Here is a 22,116-nt window from a genome sequence, read left to right on the forward strand (position 1 = left end):
AAGAAACATACAAATTGCGAAATGCATTGGGCTCGCGAAGCAAGTTCGTACTTTTATCTGATATGTTGGATCTAGTGGTGCAGGGAGTTCCCATGAAACTACTGTCTACAGGATGCCACCATGAGAACACACTACTAACTCTCTACTTCGGAAACTCACGATAATTAAAGAAGTTGCCGGAACAGCGAACATATAGTGCTGGTTTCACATAAGGAACAGTTTTACTCTTCTAAATGAAAGTCAGGGGTTCAGCAACAAGAATTTCTTGACGAAAACACGAGATAATAAAAAAATCCACGAGCGACATAGCTTGGAATAAAAGGTAAACTGAATTTGCAAAGAAGTAATCATACTGAATTAGTAATGAAAACAATTGAATACATACGTATTTTAGCTAGAATATGTGGAGGAATGTATGGAACGAACAGGGTTGAGGAAATAATTGCAGTCATCTTGCTCATGGGGCAACGATACGAGTTCCAGGACTTCAACTATTAAGATGTGAGACTACTCGATTCACACAATACGAGAAGAAAAACCCAAAGATCTTTAGCTGGAAGCATAGGCTCTGTGGTCCATGTTAATCAATATTAAGGTTACACTAACTCCCACATTGCATAACCTGGACTCTAGCCATTGCAACCCTCGTTACTAAGTTTGACGTTACACACTGTCCTTACCATAGATGGCTTGATGAATATAGCTGCCAAAGACGTGATGCCGCAGCAAGTCGCTTCCTCACTTCGCTCACAATTAGTAGATGCAGGTTGGTTGTTACCGGAATGTGCTTCCATCGGCGATCATTGATGATGTTGAAGGCCATTTCACCGCACAGTGCACGATGGAAGACTTCAGCTGGGAAGTGAAACAAGATACTGATCACTGCGGAAACTGGAATCAGAATCAGAAGACCATGACCACAAATCTAAAAACCGAACGATTGCTGCTGAGTTCGGAATATGAACACAGAATGACTGCTGCCGTCTACGAAATATGGAATAGAAACCTGACCTCAGAGCAGTGAGCCCTTTCCGCCTCACGAGCAATCGTGAGGCAGACGAGAGACGAAGCTCTCAGTCAAAAGGATGGACAATAATAATAACTCCCACCAGCATAATCAGCACAGACGAGCCAGTCGAACGTGCTCCCAACCGTAGCAGATATGCCACCAAATCTCAACCATCCAAGCTCCGGTGCAGGTATCGTTTGCCATTGCTGCACGAAAGCAAGTTAGAAACCAAAGGTGTCTTGTTAAGTGCTGTATGCTTTCGCGAATCTCTGGAGAAGATCTTTTCCGTTGTGTAATTCTCTGCCCCGGCATTCCTTAGGATCATGATTTTTATCGATCAGAGTCTTCTGATGTTTAAGTGTTGTCGGGCTTGGCTAGCACTTCATTTTCCAACTCTGCCGAGTGCTCTTGGAAAGCGGAAGCACTCAGCCCTTGTGAACCCAATTGAGAAGCTACTTCATTCTGAAGTAGCAGCTCCGGTCACGAAAGCTGACAATGGCCGGGGAATTAGTGTGTGTTCCCTCCGTATCCACAACCAGTGACGGCTATCGCCTGAGCATAAGACTTCCGAGGCCAGTTTAGATGGAGTTCAGTTTAGTTCAGAGTCTTCTTATTCCCCTTCAGCCAGCGGACTGGTGCCGAAGACTCACCTTATCACTGTGAGGGTTTTTTGTTTTTGTGTTTTACATGTTCCAGTAATACTGTCGTAAACTCCTTTCTCTCTCCCCCAGCACAGTACATAAAACTTTTGACGAAAGCCAGCCTGCTGCTCAATGAACTACGAGTATAAGCACTTGTGTTATGCCAAATGTTGTGAGAATGGAAGGTGATTAAGTCATCGGAATAACTCAGTACATATGAACCCAGCAGTCACTGATTATCCATTTTCGATTAATTTTATACCAAAATAAGAAGAAACTCATGCGAACTCCGAGAGTAGTTTAGCGAAGTATCGAATGGTGAAGTGGAAACCACGCACGATATGCGTACTATGCACATCTTGGTTTATATGAATCGGTAGTATTGCGTACACTATTAATTTTCACTTGAATTTGAACATGAAAAATATGGCAAATACATTACAGAGCTGAAAGTACTGGAACCAAATAAGTATTAAACTACGATATATGACTTAATACAGGTAAACAACCAATTTGGGAAATTAAATAGCAAAATCCATTGTGGATGAGACGTTCACTGGTTTCCAAGAAATGGGTATTATAAGTGACCCTTTATACAAGCTCAGGCAATCAGCTTAAAAATAAATACGAAAGGAATAGTGCAAGGACGATAAGACAAGGCATTCAGTGGCATCAAGAGTGTATTTAGGATCACAGACAGAAAAAAAATTATTCAAGGACTGTTCCCGAAAATTCAGGAGAGCTGGAAACCGTATGAAAACTCAACAGGAACCTGAATGACAAGAATGTCAGTGTGCCTTTATTGTTTCAGGCGCACCTGGCAGGCTGCGTAGCTCCAGAATTTATGGAGGTTCAGAAGCTGCAGAGGGCGAGTTCCCTTTTGTGGTAAAGTATTACAAAATATTCCATAATACATATTGTAGCCTCATTTCATTTTACCTTCAGTGCTGAAAAATGTTGATACACATGTATTTTAAAACTCAGCATATTACTGCTATCATGAGATGTAAAAGCTACCATATATCAGTAACAATTACGAAATTACATCACCAACGCACAAATTTAGTTGTGAAACTTTTTGTACTTTCTGGATGCCTTTTATAGGGCAGTAAAAGATAATTATTTAGCCATCTGTTCTCAGTCCTTACTAAAATCTCCTTGTAATGAGTATTTCCATTTCTTGTATACCTTCCCAGGTGCAGCACATAGAAGCAGATCAGTACCAGTACAAAGACAGCCTGCATTGTTGTCAGATCTCCACCAACGTCAGGATGAATGTGTCCCCTCACTATCCCCACCCACCCTCGCTCCTCATTGCCATCTTCCTGTCCCTCTCCTCACTACCCGTTTCTCTAGGGTAGTTGTGTGACTTCAACATGGCAGGAAAATTCTACTGGTTGTTGATAGGTGAGCAGCCTGCAAGTTTGTCACATTTATCAGACCTAGTCCACGTGACATTCGTAACAGATTAGGTAGTGCCCAAGCTCAGTGTAAAGATTTACTACAGACGGTTATTTAGAAGCACAATTACATGGGAAGTTACGTTGATTCTGCGAATTACTACAATGGGGGCGACGTTTTCACTGGGTAATGACAATTTGTCGTGCCAGTTATAAAGTTTTTGTTACATGATACACATCTGCACTGTGGTTCAGTTTAGAAAGTACAGTGTGGGGATGTGGTTGGCCAGGAAATGAACAATTTCAAAGGCTTATTTCGTGATACACGTGAGTAAAACATTTACACTGGTTCACTTCAGCAGTTACACTGCAGTGAATGAAGGGTACGTTTAGAAAAGCGTTCCATACTCAAAAACGTTGGTTGTATCTATATTTTGGGGATTGCGGCCAGGGAACACAAGGCCATATGTACACCTCGCCTGTCGATTTCTAGGAACAGAATGAACAACAGTGGAGACGCTGTATCCTCATCCACACGCCACAGCCTCTACAGAACGAACACAAAAAGATGATCCAAGATTCACGTCCCTTGCACTGCAACTGCCACCACTACATCAGATACGATCTAGTTTTCCCAGTGTCTGACATCTCACTTAAATATATATCATTGGAATGTCATACGAACACATTAATTTAAACAATTTATTTGCCAGTGAACAGTGTACCATCTCACTATAAATTATCACCCTATTATGACTATACAGAGTTCTCAAGTTGTATTACATCACTCTGATAGTAACACGCTTTCGGTTTAATGTTTTTCCAAAACGTTCGTGTGATGTCACTATAATTTATTAGTGGTTCTGTAATAATTAACTGTAGGACATGCCTATGTATAAAGTATGCCAACCCTTAAAACAATTGTCGTAAACCACTCCATTGTTGTTTTACAATTGTGAATCCTTATCTATTCCTCCATTATAGTTTGAGCTAACAAAGCGATAAGTCGTGAAGACATATGTCCAACTGAGCAGCGATAATGTGAAATAAAAAGCGAGGTAGGTGAGGAAAAATTGACGATCTATGCAAGAAAATGATTAGATTCCAAGCTAGTAGCACAACTCCACAATGAGGCCATTGTGTATGTTATAATTAGGAATCTGATAAGCGTTTGGCTGGGATCTGATGGAAATGCAGTGTTTAACAATTCTAATGAGTCATTACTATGGCTATACGCTTACATGTGACAACATAATGATATAACAAAAGTTTATTTTGTTATTGTGTGATTAAAAAGTGGTGCAGCTCATATGAGGTATTTTATTTTATCATTGTTTAAGTAAGCAAAGATTATACTGTGATTGTGCTCTTTCATTTTACTTTGGTAACATAAAGAAAGCTGTTCTTTGCATGTGTACAAGTACGCCACACAACCACTTGTGTTATAAAAAGCGACGCGCCAGCGTGATGTATAATGATTTTCCAGTAACACCGCTCTAAATGTTGTTACCTCCACCATACACTGTGTGCTAATATGCGCAACCCGTTTCTGAGCAAGATCTTTCTGGTTTGCTATCCCCTCATCGTATCATACATATCCATTTTCTTATACGGTCATGCTGTAGCATGTGTTCTATTACGACAGGATGGGTATAACTACATTTTTAAGCATGTACCATGCTAACTCCAACACGACTGCCACCGTCCCCACAAGCAGACACCGGACTCTCGAGCAGATGGTGGTTGTTCTCACAGTAGGACTCTACGAGGTCGAAGCCTGCTACATGCTCTCTGAGGTGTTGCGCCAGACCACAGGCCATGCCGGCCGCGGTGGCCGTGCGGTTCTGGCGCTGCAGTCCGGAACCGCGGGGCTGCTACTGTCGCATGTTCGAATCCTGCCTCGGGCATGGGTGTGTGTGATGTCCTTAGGTTAGTTAGGTTTAAGTAGTTCTAAGTTCTAGCGGACTTATGACCTAAGATGTTGAGTCCCATAGTGCTCAGAGCCATTTGAACCATTTTTGAACCACAGGCCATATGCCGGCCCCTTAAAGGCCCTATACCAGCAGGCGCCCTACAGCTCTGTGGACGCCACAAGTGGGGAATGACGGCAGCAGCTATGGACTGACATCAGATGGATGTTGGCACATATGCGACTGCTTAAACTGGCGCCAGCCAACACCGCAACTTTTGTGTGTACTCACGATGGGCACGAGCTTACCTTCAGATGAGTGCACAGACAGAGCAGATATTTCATTCATTTCCACAAAATGTCAACAGCACAATGCAGGGCTCACATAGAAATATTTAGTGTAATGCGCTCTTTTTTTACTTCAGGTGCACAAGCCTCTTAAAATTGCTACACCAAGATGAAATGCAGATGATAAACGGGTATTCATTGGACAAATATATTATATTAGAAATGACATGTGATTACATTTTCACTCAATTTGGGTGCATAGATCCTGAGAAATCAGTAGCCAGAACAACCACCTCTGGCCTTACTAGCGGCCTTGATACACCTGGGCATTGAGTCAAACAGGGCTTGGATGGCGTGTACAGGTACAGCTGCCCATGCAGCTTCAACACGATACCACAGTTCAGCAACAGTAGTGACTGGCGAATTGTGACGAGCCAGTTGCTCGGCCGCCATTGACCAGGCGTTTTCAATTAGTGAGAGATCTGGAGAGTGTGCCGGCCAGGGCAGCAGTCGAACATTTTCTGTATCCAGAAAGGCCCGTACAGGACCTGCAACATGCGGTCGTACATTATCCTGCTGAAATGTGGAGTTTCGCAGGGATCGAATGAAGGGTAGAGCCACGGGTCGTAATACATCTGAAATGTAACGTCCACTGTTCAAAGTGCCGTCAATGCGAACAAGAGGTGACCGAGACGTGTAACCAATGGCACCCCATAATATCGCGCTGGGTGATGCGCCAGTATGGCGATGGCGAATACACGCTCCCAATGTGCGTTCACTGCGATGTCGCCAAACACGGATGCGACCATCATGATGCTGTAAACAGAAACTGGATTCATCCGAGAAAATGACGTTGTGCCATTCGTGCATCCAGGTTCATCGTTGAGTACACCATCGCAGGCACTCCTGTCTGTGATGCAGCGTCAAGGGAAACCGCACTCATGGTCTCCGAGCTCATAGTCGATGCTGCTGCAAACGTCGTCTAACTGCTCGTGCAGATGGTTGTTGTCTTGCAAACATCCCCATCTGTTGAATCAGTGATAGAGACGTGGTTGCACGTTCCGTTACAGCCATGCGGATAAGTTGCCTGTCATCTCGACTGCTAGTGATACGAGGCCGTAGGGTTCCAGCACGGCGTTCCGTATTACCATCCCGAACCCAACGATTCCATATTCTGCTAACAGTCATTGGATCTCGACCCACAAGAGCAGCAATTTCGCGATACGATAAACCGCAATCGCGATAGGCTATAATCCGACCTTTATCAAAATCGGAAACGTGATGGTAGGCATTTCTCCTCCTTACATGAGACATCACAACAACGTTTCAAGAGGCAACGCCGGTCAACTGCTGTTTGTATATGTTGGAAACTTTCCTCATGTCAGCACGTTGTAAGGATCGCCACCGGCGCCAACCTTCTGTGAATGCTCTGAAAAGCTAATCATTTGCATATCGCAGCATCTTCTTCTTGTCGGTTAAATTTCGCGTCTGTAGCACGTCATCTTCGTGGCGCAGCAATTTTAATGGCCAGTAGCGTACTTTTACCTGCGTGTAGGTTCCATCACCAATTATAGATCCTCTCCATTTTTCCACACACTGATGTATCACTTATATTATAGTCTGGTAGGTACAGTACATCGTTGCACAGTAAAGCGTTGGATAATGTACAATACTAGTATACAAGCACGGTTTTGGTGACTGTGATGCCATACAGGAATCACTGACAGATTGTAAAAATGCTCCGATTAGGAAACACATGCTGTCTGGAGGTCTGAGTCACAGATCCATGTTCAGACCATGTAAGACATTCAAAAAATCTGTATAATACCTTTTCCTCACAGTAATCGAAGTAAGCCACATCTGATTTATTACAATTATTCAAAGAGCATTGCAGTCTCTCACAGTTTCCTTGCTTTTAAAAGCTGTTCATGAGCTACTTTAATTTCTGTTTGCTGTCCATGACTCATTTATTTCCAGCAACAGGACCTACATACAGGAAACTCTCTCCACTGCTCTATCCAACCTGCCCACACAGTGCTGGCTGATTTGTACAAGTGCACCCACATTCCATACTCCTACTTGACAGGATTGAGCGAACTCGAAGTCAGCCACCCTACAATAACTCGTTTCAACTTGGCTGCATGTGTATAAACCTACCAGTTCATCTAGCCGTCAGTGCAGTGCTGCTGTTCACATTTTATTTGACCAATTGCAGATCAAAGTCTGTCGATGTTGGAATAGTACTTGATGAAGAATTTGCAGTCGTAACTGAACTAGCGCCTTTACAACAACATAGCAGTATTCAGTGCAGTTACATAATGTGGAAGCATTTGAGTGTCCGTCATACAATGAAAGTCAACTCACCACAGAATACAGCCCAAGTGAGGTGTTTCCTAACAGAGACTGTGTAATACTCATAACGGAGCACATGTTATGGATATACATATAGTTTACAGTTATATTTGACGCTTCAGCAAAAGAGTAAGCCTTAAATTCAGTTATGAAACTGTTTTTAAAAACAACACCTATGGGTTCAAATGAGCTTATTTGTGTTCAAATTCGAGTCTAAATCAATCAGTTTTATGGTAAAATCAGAGCTTTTTGTTACAGAATCGGCAAATTGTGTTCCTAAATCAACAAATTTGTGTAAAACATTAGTCAGTTTTACATAAAAAACAGTGAATTTCGGGTTGAAATCAGTGAATTTTATGACACAATCGCTGATATCTGTAGACGTAGTTTGTTTTTAGGCAGCCAAATGACAATTTTTCTTACTAACGGAATTGAAAGAGATCACGAGAAAGTAAAACGTGTATAATGTTTATTAGCTAACGATGAGGCAAGAATTTTTATAACAATCAGTAAACATAGAGCTTCTTATACACTCTACAAATCCAAGATGTATATAACACATGGAAATTATATTTGAGGACCTGTGCAAGATGTGTGTGGGATGGAGGGATTAGACTGTCCTCATAGGGAAAATCATGAAAGTGAACCATTTTGGAACCACAAATAATTTATAACGGCAGCATGCAAGCTTTTTGGAGAATCAGTAAAGTGATGCAACTGGCCGTCTTGGTAACATTTAGCCCTTGGGGGTGAAAATGGCTTATTTTGTTGACTACATACGTATCAGACTTCAAGGAAAATTATGGATCCCTTAATAAATCATGACAACAGTTTCCATGCTTCTTGGAAATTCATTAATATGAGAACATTTAACCACAAAGTGATACATTATAACCTGAGAACTCCACATAGTCAGAACTGATAGATCTGTTATAGTGACATGGTACGCTGTTGACAGATGACAAATTTCTGTAAAGTCAGCTCTCAGTATAACATTCCCGCAACGTATACCGGGTGATTTTAATGAAAGTGCAGCTACTCACAGAGATCCAGTGTCGGCTGTAATTATCGAATGCTGAACTTGGTAGATATTCTAATGCTTTAATGTGGAAACAGATTACAAAGGAAAAAAAATTATCTACATTTTTGGTCACCAGCTGCAAATCTTGCGCTGTGAGTGCAAGACATACGTATATAAATGTTTGCGTAAGTAATGGATTAGGAAGGGGACAATTGGCAGCAAAGGTCAAACAAGTGAGAAAGGCATAACATTGATTTTATTATTAACCGCCACTAGTACAGTTTGTTCAATATTAGCACCAGAGACGTCGACAGTATGTCACATCCGTATTAATACATGATCAACAGATGCTTGCAGCAGTTACAGTGGAATCTGAGCAACGTGTTTCTGATACTGACCTTAAAATCAGGTAGACACAGAACGTGTCGCCGATAAAAGCGTTTTTTTATATCCTCAGAGAAAAAGGAACATAGATTCTGATCACATGATCTTGCAGCTGATGCATACGGAAAACCTTTGCATATAACACTTTCATGGAAGGTTACATTAAGCAGATCTATCACTGGGAAAACAACATCGATGTTGCCCCATCTTTGCTCTTCCAAAGTAGGAATCACGTGCTGCACAATGGGCTCTCGATAATGTGCAGATGTGGGATGCACTTGAAGGGCCCTCTGGGTGTGTTCTCTTCAAAGAAGAACACGAGACATGTGCTGCATGGTCAGGTACAGCAACAGCAACCTGGTCAATAACCTCCACTGGGATGGGACACCTTCCTCTTCCAGGTGCCACACGAAACTCACGTAATAAAGACTTTGTAAATGTACGCTTCCTTTCCAACCACATCCTCATAGTGTAATTGGTATGAACCACAATGCAAATGTGTATCATGTATCGAATCCTTGTTAATTGTCCTGAAAATTGCTCGCTAAACAGCTTGAAGAATTTCCATCTATTGGATAATGTATAGAGTCATCATAATTACCAGCATAAGTGAGCTTATAAATCATGTAATCCGTTACATCTTGCCTTTCATCTTGGACACAATCTGACTACCTTCGTAGAGGTCAGTTGGACTATGTCCAGATGAAACTGGCAACACTGCACAGTCTCCCCAAGTTCCCAATCAATAGGCTGGCACCCTTTGATTTTTTCAGATTTTGAAGTCACACAACTGACTTAGAGAATCAGGGAGGATTGAGGGGGGGGGGGGCGGTTAGGTGGAAAGGGTGACGGGGAAGGGCAAAGAGCTGCCTGCCTCTTAAAGCGACATTTTTAGTTTCCATTATCAGAAGTTCACAGTTTTCAATATGTTACATTATTTTTTAGTGGAACAGCGCAGCGTTGTTGTTGGCATCGCGTTTCAGTAGTTTTTTGAACACTTAAATTGGTACCCGAGATTTGGTTTTACTGGAAAATTAAAATACGAAAATGACCTGAATGTTACTGGTTCATGATGTATTGCGTGAACGTATAAACTGTCGATTGTGCTGAATTTTCTATCTCTGCACTATCTTTTCAGTTTATATATAGTGGAATGGTCGCAGTGTAATACAACAGGAAGTGTGCTGTGATACGCTTTCAACTACTGTTAAGGTGACTAGCGAGTGTGTCTGTGGAGACGCACGATATGGTGGCTGATCCTTATTTGTTTCCAATACTGAAGTACAGTAGTTAAAAATGGCTGCTAAACACTAATGTGACTTGACTTCAGAAGAACGGGATGATTGCTAGAAGTCGATCAAGGGGAAGAGTAATGTGATTTCTGGAGAAAGGTGGGAATTCGCGAGGCAATAGACACACACACTGCTACTAAGCTTGGACGATAAATTAGAGTCAGGTAAACCAATTTTCATAGCATCTGTTGATTTAGAGAAAACGTTTGACAGTACTAACTCGAATACAGTTTCTGGACATCTCAAGTTATCTGCAATTTGTATAGAAACTAGATTGCATTTCTACGAGTCGATGGACGTGAAAGGGAGACAGAGTCGAGAGGAATGTGAGATGGGACTGAAGCCTATCCTTTGTGTTATTTAGACTAAGCTTGGAAAATCAGTTTAAAGGAGACAAAAGAGAACTTTGGAAAAGGAACTCTGGTTTAGAAATAGGTCTGCCGATGACATTATTATTAGAGACAGGAAAGATTTGTAAAATCATCCATGCAGAAACGACAGTGTCACGAAAATATTTGAACACCAGCGAAAGTCAATCATATCCGATGATGCTGGGGGAAATCGATTAGGGAATTAAACATTATAAGTGCTAGATGAGTTTTGTTATTTGAACAGCAATATAACTGACGACAGCAGAAGTCAAGATGATATGCATACTGACAACAGTAAGAAAAGCATCTCTGAGAAAGAGAAATTTAATTTGGAATAGAATTTGAAGAAATTCCTGAAAGTATTTGAAAAAATTGTATGGAAGCTACTGTGGACATAAATCAGTACAAATGGCAAGAGAAAATAAGCTTATAAATATGGTATTAGAGACGAAAACTGATTTGGTGGTAAGATTCAGTAACTAAGTGTAACTACTAGTTGAATTGAAGAAAAGATGGCTTTAAGGCACAAGTTAGCTAAAAGAAGGCCTAATGAGAATGAAATCAAACAATAGTTAATTTAGTAATGAAGGGAAGTGTGTGACGTAAAAGCAGCTGATGACTTCAGTAAGGATATCGAAGTGGGTGTAGATTTCAGTAAGCATACGAAAATGCACAGTATAGAGAAGTACAGATAGAGTCAATCAAGTGTCCAGGCTCCTATAACAACAACAGTAATTCATGGAACAGAAAAACGAAACGTGAAAGAAAATGAATGTAACTCAACATTTCCCTGCCAACCAGAATTATGCTGCACATTTAAGCACGGAATCAAAGATAGTGAAAAGCTGCCCCCTGACTTCAAGATGCTACTTTGGCTTTGTACTTCAGTTGTGATCATAGTCGTGGTTTCCAGGGCAATAATACTCTACGATCATTTCAGTCCCTCTCTAAACTTTACGATGTAACGTCACAGATACACAATATAATCCTCGAGAGCCTTGCAGTACTGTATATTGCGCTGAAACACGTCATCTTATCCTCCCTAGTCAGCTAACATACTCGGCTTTGTTGAAACACATTTAAATGAAGAGCTTTCTCCATTGACTACACACGTTTCGATTTCTTTATATCTCCTTTCTCGCTTAAATATTAGATATATTTCTTAGTGCTTCACTTGCCCTCAGGCTGAATGAAATTGTCAGCTGCCGTAACAGCCAGGTAAACTACAGTGTGGCCGGATCAGAGTCTGTGCTGGTAATTTCTTCAGTACTACTTAATGTTATTTTCAGGTGGTTACATAACAACTAGGATGAATTTGTATTGCACAAGTATAATTGGAGTACCTTCTTGAATGACATTCGATGATTTCCTTATTCCAGAACGAAATTTCACTGTGCACCTGATGGTACGCTGATACGAAACTTCCTGGCAGATTAAAACTGTTTGCCGCACCGAGACTCCAACAGGGAACCTTTGCCTTTCGCGGGCAACTGCTCTACCACCTGATACCCAAGCACGACTCAAAGGCATCCTCGCAGCTTTACTTCTCCCAGTGCCGCGTCTCCTACCTTCGAATCTTCACAGAAGCTCTCGTGCGAAACTTGCAGTACTAGCACTCCTGGAAGGAAAGGTATAGCGGAGACATGGCTTTGCCACAGAAGAGCTTCTGTGAAGTTTGGAAGGTCGAAGACGAGGTACTGGCAGAAGTATAGATGTGAGGGCGGGTCGTGGTCCTTGCTTGGGAACCTCAGATGGTAGAGCACTTGCCTGCGAAAGGCAAAGGTCTTGATGTTCGGGTCTTGGTCTGGCACATAGTTTTAATCTGCCAGAAAGTTTCAATTTCCTTATCGTTAGAAACTAACTCACCCTTTAATAGTTTCTTCTAAAACATGTTAACACTGTTTCAAACCGTGTATATGTAGACAAAATCTTTTAGTCCCAGCTAAGCTCCACTTATATGATCACAAAGGATTGTTTTGAAGATTGGAGCCTTAGTAGCAGTGTTATAAGTACCTAATGAAATGATTTTCTCACCCCGCTGTGACCTAAGAAGCAGAAAAGCCGAATGAATGAAAGAATTTCTTTTGTATAAAGTAGGTAACATAAAATGTGGCGACTTATAATATTCTCGAAACTCTAACAACAAACATTTTTTTAAAATTTGTTTTCAGGTCTACTACTACTATTACGACTATTTTCATTGCGCTGGAACCATCCTCAACGAAAACTGGGTGATCACAGCTGGTAACTGTGTAAGTGGGTAAGGTTTCCACATTTCAGAAATCATTTTCCTGCTAAATAAATTACAGATTTATCTTATTTTAACAGTATTTCATACAGGTGAGAGTAAAATACACAGTGGAGTAACTCTTGACTTGAATGGTAATGCATTTCCGTTCTCTGTTAAAATTAGCAATTGAGTTGTGCTTCACTGTACAATGGGCCCTTTGACACGATGGTCCCAAGTTTGAGTTGACTGCCTGCATCCAACTACAAACAACTACCAGCTGTTGGGAAAAGTGAATCTACGTATCATCTTGTACCCTCATTTTGACTATCATCCCCTAATGTGCAGTCAAATGAAAATGAGACCAATCAAAATAAAATAAGTAAACTGTTTATTGTTTCAAAGTAGTCACTACAGCTGTTAACACATTTATCTTATTGTCAGACAAGGGAGTCAATGTCTTCATGGATAAATGTTTGCGTTTGCCTATGGATCCATGATTGTACCTAGGCGTGCCTTTTTCGTATGATGCAATTTGATGGTCATGCATGTCTTTCTTCATATCTCCAAAAGTATGGAAATTGGTTGGATAGCGATTGTGGCTGTGTGGAAGATTTTCAGTGGAACTTGTACAGCATACTCGGAACACCTTCGCAACACGTGGTCAAACCCACATATTGCCAAGTCTGTTTAGACTATGCTAGCGAAGTTTCGCTGGTAAGTCCTTGCACTTCCTCCACACAGTCCCAAACTCTCTACCTGCTATTTCCATATTACTGGAACGCTGAAGAAAGACATCTGTGGTCGTCATTTTGCATCGAACAAATAGGTGAACGTATGGCTATAATCATGATTCTGTAAACAGATGCAAGTAATTTTCCATGAAGGCACTAACCGTCTTGTATGACAGATGGATAAATGTTAATTTACTTTTTTCTGTTGTGTACAGCTTTGTGCACAATGGAAAGGAGAAGTGGGCTGCAGAGTGGTAGGCAACTGTCGCAGTAGGAAATCTGGACAGTAGCAGAAATGTTTAGCGATCAAGTTAACGCAGAAAATAAAAGATTGACCTGACTTGTACTTTTCCAAGTGAACGAAGACTCATTACAGATAACGCAGCAACAAACAGAGTCCAGCTATCAAAATTTGATCTCGGATAAGCCTCTCTTTAGTAAGCACAAATCATGGTCTACATAACAGCGTCCTGAAAAGCGAAATGGCTCCTCCTGCGAGTGGGCTGAGTGGCTGTCGCCAGCAGTCCTCTACCGGGAGAGGAGAGGGCGCTCACAGTCCAGAGCCACTGCAGGCGTGGCTCAGCCGGCGGACGCCATTGGGTCCCTCGTATCCCATACGACTGCTGTCGGTATTAGAAGGGAAACTGCAGTTCCGTTGCCAACTGTGACGCTCATGGGGTGGTATCTATACGTGATATCATATTTTCCATTTAACTCGTTTCCGTTTGACTGCGATCATATGTATAATGCGCATTCAGAACGAAACGAACCGGAGCCTGTAAAATAAGTACCACTGCTGAAGAAGTTGTGGTCCCTGTAAGAGAGACAGAGGGATTGGGCCCTCATCCACGACTGAACGAGCACGTGCTCACATCGACCATCCACTGCACACAGTAGTGTTGAAAACAACATATTGATATTTCAAAAGAAGAGAAAACGTTTGTAGTACATTTCCTTACAGCGGTATGAGTGTGCAGAAGGAATATTCATCAAACAATCGCGCAAGTATACAAAGAGTACGGGATGGTCATTGCAAGGGTCGAAGCTTCGCACAAACATTTCAAGGAGGGACTTATGCCGTTGACTGAAAACGCATGATCTGGAACGCCACATGACATTTTCTAGCAGGTAGGTGCTGTCATTAGTGAGGGGAGTAACAGCGGCAGTGGTTGCTCCAAGGTCGGACTGAGCATAGGTAGTCCTGCGAAAATGCAGACCTCTCCGAACAGTGGCGCTATTCTTCAACAAACTGCCGTGCCCCTCTCTTTCCGTTGTAAGGAAAGGCACTATGCCCTCTGCCCTTACTTTAAAGCCTCAATTACTCTCTTTTCGGCGTCACAGTAGTGTGTGCAGTGAACGGTCGACATGTGCACGTGCTCGCTCTGTCGCCAAGCGGGTGTGTGACCATGCCCTGCAGCGGCGAGTTTCGGGCCTCAGCTCTCGTATAGATCAGCACCTGCTTCATTAGGCCAAGGCATTACGATCGGTTCAGCGGTCTTCATTTTACAGCCACCGTCTCGTTTGTTTCTTAATGCTCGTTACGATATTATTCCAGAAGTATCAAAGGTCCCCGGAACTTTACACTGTAGTTTCATGATGACTATTGGTAAAAGAGAGTGCTGTGGATGATAAGTATGAGCAAATTTAAAAATTTTACTTTTACTTGTCTGTGTTCGATAATTACAAGTAAAGGAAATTTTGTTGCTTTTATTTCGCCATAGTGAAATATGTCATATAAAATAGTTATGTGGAGCCAATTACTAGGCAACTGAAGTGAAACGGCATTGCTTTGGTGCAAAAATAACTAGAACAATTTTCTATAAACATGATAATTAATTTAATATGTTGTATTATAACGCCATATGCGTGAATATAGTAAAATTTTTGGAAATTCTGCTACTCAGAACGTCTGTGTAATTAGATCGGCCTGTTTCTACATTCATATTACTGTCTGGAAGTAGATTCTTTCTTGATTGCCTCATTAATTTCAATTAAAAGTGTAATCCTCAGGAAGCATTTTTGAATATTATTTGAGTGACTTGGAAACAATCATTAGTTTTATAGTAAAAATTGAATTCTGCAGTACCGAGTCTTCGCTATATTTTTAAGATTACAATAAGTACATACAGGATGGAAATAATTAAACCTTCGGAATGAGAGAGGGTCCAAAAAAAACTTTTGATCGCAGGATAATGAAACTTTGTGGAAACATTTGCAAGGACATGCAGAAGAGAAATAACAAATAAACCATTGAAAAAAACATATTAACTTACTCATGAGACGGAAACATTTGTAAATTGCGTACCATGTTTCGTTTCAGGTTAGAAATGTGACGATAATCTGCATTCACTCCACTCCTGGCCGGAATATCTCACGTGGGACGCTGGCTATCTCCCTAGTTATAATCATCTTCAAAGACGTACGTGCGTTAGTTTCCCGCTGATAAGTTCCGCCCTTCAGGTAATCTCACGGTCAGAGAGCATACGGGTTCAAATCCAGTGAACTCGATGGCCATGCAGTTTGGAACGATCGGCCAATGATTCGGTTTTCTCCAAATGTGTTACGGAGTTACCGAGTGATCTCACGATCAACGTCAGGTGGAGCTCTATCGTGCATCAAAATAGTTAAGTTCAAAGTATCGTTGTCCCGAAGTGTAGGGTTCACATTTTTACGAAGTAGATTACAGTAACGTGTGACATTCACGCTGCGTGTCCTTCGTCCATGGAATCCATGTTTCTCCTACGTCGCCGCACAAGTACCATCACCTATCCGCAAGTGATTGCATTAACGCTACTAACAACACATATCCTGCAGCGCACTGCCTGAATATCATTCCTATGAACTTGGGTGCTCATATAGTAATAATTATCTCTCTACACTGTCTCAATTAAGGAAATTATTATCGCGCAGTAGTTTCAGTGATACTTGTAACGCCATCTTAAAGATACCCTCACCAACGATCGACACCTGCACGCTTTCGGTGGTTCTGACATCGCTGGTCTTCAAGAGTTTACAGGTGCGAAGGCGCTACACGCCAACGACCAGTAGAGTTCGGAAGTGGACCAAGAGAGTGAGAGTGAGACAGAGAGAGAGAGAAGGATAGAGAGAGAGAGAGAGAAAGAGAGAGACATAGTCTGTTTCCGATCGTGAAATTTCGCCTGCGGCCGTGACTTCAGAGAACAAACTGAGGAAGGAACAGTCCGTGTTATAATAGCGAAGAACTATTGCGGAACACTTACATGCTTCTTCAAGTGTTATAACCGACCTGGGGATGACCTATTACGAGTTTATAACCAGTTGTCATGATATCCAGTTGCAGTCATACATTTCGGGTATGTGCATCAGCCATTGTGGTAAGAGGTAACTCATCTCTTTTCCAGGCGACGGTGTTTGAATTTTGAAAATTGGAAGAAGTCATTAACTATTTCGTGTGAGCAGACAAAATAACTTAAATTCCATGACTTGTAAATTTACGTAAAGAACTAATCTAAATGCAGGGCCGGATCTAGAGTATTTTTCCTCACAATCGACTTATCATTTGGCGCCTCCGCGTCCAGCCATCTTTTGCCTCGTACTCTTACACCCATGTCGGTTTTCGCTTCTTATTGTGATAGATGCTAAACGCAAATCTTGCAACTGGACGCCCCTGGAAATCCTGTCAGTTTCCTGCTCCTAGTGGTCGCTACAATCTTCGATACAGCCTGTAGAGGTATCTTACAGCTGTGGCGCTGCTGGCGCCTCTGTCTGCTTGGGGCTTTTGTCGGTTGTGTAAAAATTTCTGCTGTATGGTATAGCGGACAAGTGGTTATCTGCTGGAGGCTGACGATAGAGTGGGCAAAGAAGGCAGCCAACCAGTTGATCACTCTATTGATGAACATGAGCAGACATGGCTCAGCCCATCTGAATCAGACAGACTGCTCGTGACAGGAGGTGATCCTGGGATCGCAGCACACTCTTACAGGTGTGCCGACAGGTGTTTCCCGTGGACGGTAGCGGCGGCCCTGCTAGCATAGCATGCTGGCAGCTGGTGGCTGACAGCTGCACGGTAGTGGAGCGTCAGCAAGGTGGCGTCCCTGTGGCCAGGTTGGACACTCAGGCAGCGGTCAGATTTATTTTTGTATCCCTAAAGAGGCGGCGTCATAGATGCGGCGGCAACCGGTACAGGCTCTGCATCACTAGACGGCCAGGCGGGACCACTTGCTGACAGACTGGTCCTGCTGCTTTAAAGCCCGTGTCCACGTGCTAACAGTTGCGGAAGGCCCCATGTATCGTTGCCATGTCTAAAAGTCTGGAGCTGGATCAATGGCCTGGTGTGGCGTAATAGGCAGGTCGGTCGCTAAAGCAACGAGAGTGTACATGACATCCGCTCACGCGGAAGCGTGGTTGTGTAAGCCATGTCTACTGGTGCTTCTGAGCTCGCAGGGTATTGGCTGGTAACTACTACAAGGTTGCAGGGCTGCAGTCCCAGCTGTATGTGTTTGAGCCGCTACATTCAATCCATCTTTACAGTAATCTTGTAATCCGGTGGTGTGATGGTAAAAGCGACACTTCCACATGTATCAGTGTTTCTTCGTTGCTTGAACAAGACTTTGGTACGTCATTCTTCTCATTTTATTTTGTACTAGATACAGTATCTGACTCCTACGATGCTTTAGCAGTGAATTTCTGCTCTTCTCACTCCTTTCTTCCCCTCTTTTCGTCCTTCACAATTTATAATATTTCACTGTGGTTGAGTGACTTCTTAAAATTAGTACAGACATGACTACTGTTTGCTGACAGGTGGAAGGGAGGTCAAGAGGCGATTTGGGCAACCCTACATCTGAGATGGCAGTACACGATATTTATTACCCTTAGAATTACACGGACAGGTTATTTACTAGTCCTTACAGTTATGAATCGGTGCATCGTTGATGCTAACGATTTCTGAAGTTATCGAGTAGATGTTCCAGCGTTCCACGACCATTCTGTGTTGCTGTCAGCCGGTCCAGGTGAGCCAGAAGAGTTGAGTTCAATATACCTTTGAGGAAAGTCAGATTTTCTTTGTGCAGGATTTCGAAAGGCAGGACATGGAGCTAAATTAACGAGGAACTGGTGTTTTGAGTTTGTGGCGCGGCAGATGAGAGTCAGATATTCGTTACTTCGTTTTGACATTAAGAAGGGACCCTTAACTTGCCTCTGCATGCTTTTCATCTACGTCGCCGTCTACAACAGCCTGAAACCTGGTTTTGCGGTCAGAAAGAAACCGATGGAGAAAACGCTGACCATGATTTCCAGCCTGCAAGTCCACATTACTCTTTGTGCTCACTGGAAGAAAATGTTCTTATTTGGGATTGACTCATATGAATCAGTAACAATGCCTATAAATAAAAGTTTTGATTCTTAACTCACTGATATGGAAGTTCATATGCACAAAATATAGATCTTAGTATTATAAATATTATTTCTGTCGGAAACAGCGCAATTAACAGTTCACGGGCGATTCTCTTAGGGAAGATCCAAGTAAAATGATCTATCGCTCTGACCCCTAATTACCAAAAGTTAATTGCTCGCCTTAAAAGTGGAAACTAATCTCGCCACTTGCCACACGGTTTTATCAACATTACAGGCTTACGCAATATCTAAGCGAAGCAAGAAAGTGTACCGTCCTCGTGAGTTCGCTTCCTACTTTACCCGAAAACGAAGTCTGCCCAGCTCTGGTTTCATGTGAGGCATAACGCACGCTGGCATTTGATTGACGCAGACAGTTTGTTATCTCAGTACGACATGTGCGCTTCCACTACCTCTATGGTTGTATTTATGTAGGGGCACAGCGGAACACCAAGCACATCATCTGCTATTAACCGTCCAAGGCAGAGGTAGCAATATGTAATTGGCTCCTTTCTCAGACACGTATTGATTAATATCACTTTCGTGTAACTATTTACAATTTTATTAATTTTTATATAAATGGATTAAAGTTTGCTTTACTTACTGAAAAACCTGTACTTAGACTGTACTTGAACTTTGCTGGCTAGGATTTTTAGAATGGAACTACAGTAGGACATGACCTCTGAGCTGCCCCTTTAAGATTCCTTGTAACCACTGTTATGGACAACAGATTATTGAAATTTCCTACAGCTGTATTATTAAATGAATGTAATCTAGTTGTGTAACTGGAGGATTCTATTACATATACAAACGGTATTTAACCTACCATGAATTAGGAAATTTCCGTTTAAAATTTGGTTTTTAGTGAATAACTTGAAAATTGATAAATGTAGCTTACTGGTGTCACATGCATAATGTTTCTACATTAAACTGAACCCAAATACGAAATAACGGATATCTGAGTCTAATAATTGGCAGCCTTAGTTTTTCATAAGCACGCCGATCTTAACCCCAATATCGCTCTCATCAAATTGAGACCTACAGCTTTTAACTGTGACGTACATCAGTGTATTCTGAACTTTTATTATTCAGGGCCACGTATTTTTTTTCTTAAGATAATGCATTTTATCTAACATATTAATTTCATCATTCTGTGACTTTACAATGTTAACATTAGTACACTTAAGCATACACTGAATTTTGGAAAAGTAACTTAAATTTTTAATTTCGCTCTTGAATTACGGTGTGGTCCTTTTTATGTTAAGCACAGACACTTTATGATGACGCTTCGCTGCTATTAGTAACTGACCGGCACACTCGCTCCCATCTGTACATCTTACAATGGTGCGCCAGTTTCGCCTCATGCCTCCATTATTTTTGTGAAAAGCGTACATTTCAACAAAATTATGTGTTACAAGTAAATGATACTAGTATAGCACACAACTTTTAAATGACACTGACGTGAGATAAGTTTCCGTTAATGCTGCATCCAGAAAATAAACCATATAAAACATAACATAGCAGATTTTTACAACTCATGTGCTGAAAGTAACACAGGAACATGAAATAAAATTTTCGATTATTACAGTATTAGTTTTGTGATTCATAGTTGTCAGTATTTACCTGAAAGAGAAACACACAAAAAAATTTCGCTCTCTTATAGTTTTCCGGTACTCATTCATTTCACAACTGTAGGGACTATGGTCTGTGTCCTTATGAACCACTTTCACTAAAATACTTGAGGTAGGTGATGGAAAGTCACTATCGTATGTCTTTCTCGAACAGGTAAAGGTGAGGAGTCACTAGGGTTGGTCTTCTTCCCACTTCCATTTCAATGCAGCTTGTAGGCTGCCTTTCGTGGGGCCTTCGTATGCCTGAGAAATGCTTAATATAGCCTAGGCTTTTGTTTTGAATTTACATCTAATGGAGGACAAAAAATATTCTACACTCTGTTTTCCTTCTATAATTTAAGCAATTAATTGAGAAAACGTCAAAAGCATATTTTATTTATAATATTTTTTACTCGAGAATTTATTATTAACTTTCTCAAAATGCTTATACGCAGTACGCTGCATCATGAAATCGTGACGTTACTCTTGCTGACTTTTAGTAGTTACTTCACTATGAAGCTTGAATCATTAACTTTGCAGGAGTGTGTTTTTTTCTTTACTACATTATGTAAGATGTTGGGTAACTTGGAATCTCGAGTAACCTTTGTGTGCTCTATCTCCATATGGCTCAATTATCGTGTGGATTAGCATGCTAAAGAAGTTATTTATTCAACAGAAGTCAGTTTGCTTCGTTAGATGCACAATTAAACAGCCGTTTTTACTACAGCGTACTACCACTCTACAACCTACATTTTTTTAACACACTCGTTTATCTGTATTGTTGTCTGTATGCGTCGATATTTATCTGTTGATTGACCATCTGCCTTAAATAAGATTTTGTTTTCGTCCAACTGCTGAACACTTTTTTTAAAGTATTTTTTGGTTGTGATCCTCACACCGCTTACACACATCTCCATCAGCTAATAGCAAAACATTTTGGCTTTCCTCTGTTGCACCACGTTATTACTCTCTCTTACTTACAGATCACCATACTTCCACCGTGAAAATTATTAATTTATGCAGACTTTGTTCCTTCAAACTGTAGGAAGTTCCAGCTCCAATTAATTTTTCTTAAGCCAATGTTTCATTGTTTTGTTGTTACAAATACTTTATGTGAATCTTCATTATTGTTCCTTTACATTAGCCATTACTTTCCTGTCACTGATGATCATAAGTTACCCACTGTTATTTTAACACTTAGAATTTGCTATCTAAAACTACATCTCACAATATCTTACAAGTCATCACAGGGGCATATCCAACTCAGGAATTATTCTTACTTAGTAGAAGATATCACAAAGTTCAAATGATTCAAATGGCTCTGTGCACTATGGGACTTATCTTCTGAGGTCATCAGTCCCCTAGAACTTAGAACTACTTTAACCTAACTAACCTAAGGACATCACACACATCCATGCCCGTGGGAGGATTCTAACCTGCGATCGTAGCAGTCTCGCAGTTCCAGACTGAAGCGCCTAGAACCGCTCGGCCACACAGGCCGGCTATCACAA

At 41.4% G+C, this 22,116-nt stretch overlaps 1 protein-coding gene across 1 annotated transcript in view; it reads left to right on the forward strand.

Annotated features, from left to right (window-relative positions):
- Window positions 1-22,116, forward strand: part of LOC126188840 (trypsin alpha-3-like) — a 60,835-nt gene that overhangs the window by 8,948 nt on the left and 29,771 nt on the right. The window contains exons 2-3 of the mRNA XM_049930457.1: window positions 2,462-2,535; window positions 12,839-12,927. The gene's annotated coding sequence lies outside the window, so the exon portion shown is untranslated. The remainder of the gene's footprint in view (window positions 1-2,461; window positions 2,536-12,838; window positions 12,928-22,116) is intronic.

The sequence above is a fragment of the Schistocerca cancellata genome, chromosome 5 (genome assembly GCF_023864275.1).
Source record: "Schistocerca cancellata isolate TAMUIC-IGC-003103 chromosome 5, iqSchCanc2.1, whole genome shotgun sequence".
In the NCBI taxonomy this organism is placed as follows: domain Eukaryota; kingdom Metazoa; phylum Arthropoda; class Insecta; order Orthoptera; family Acrididae; genus Schistocerca; species Schistocerca cancellata.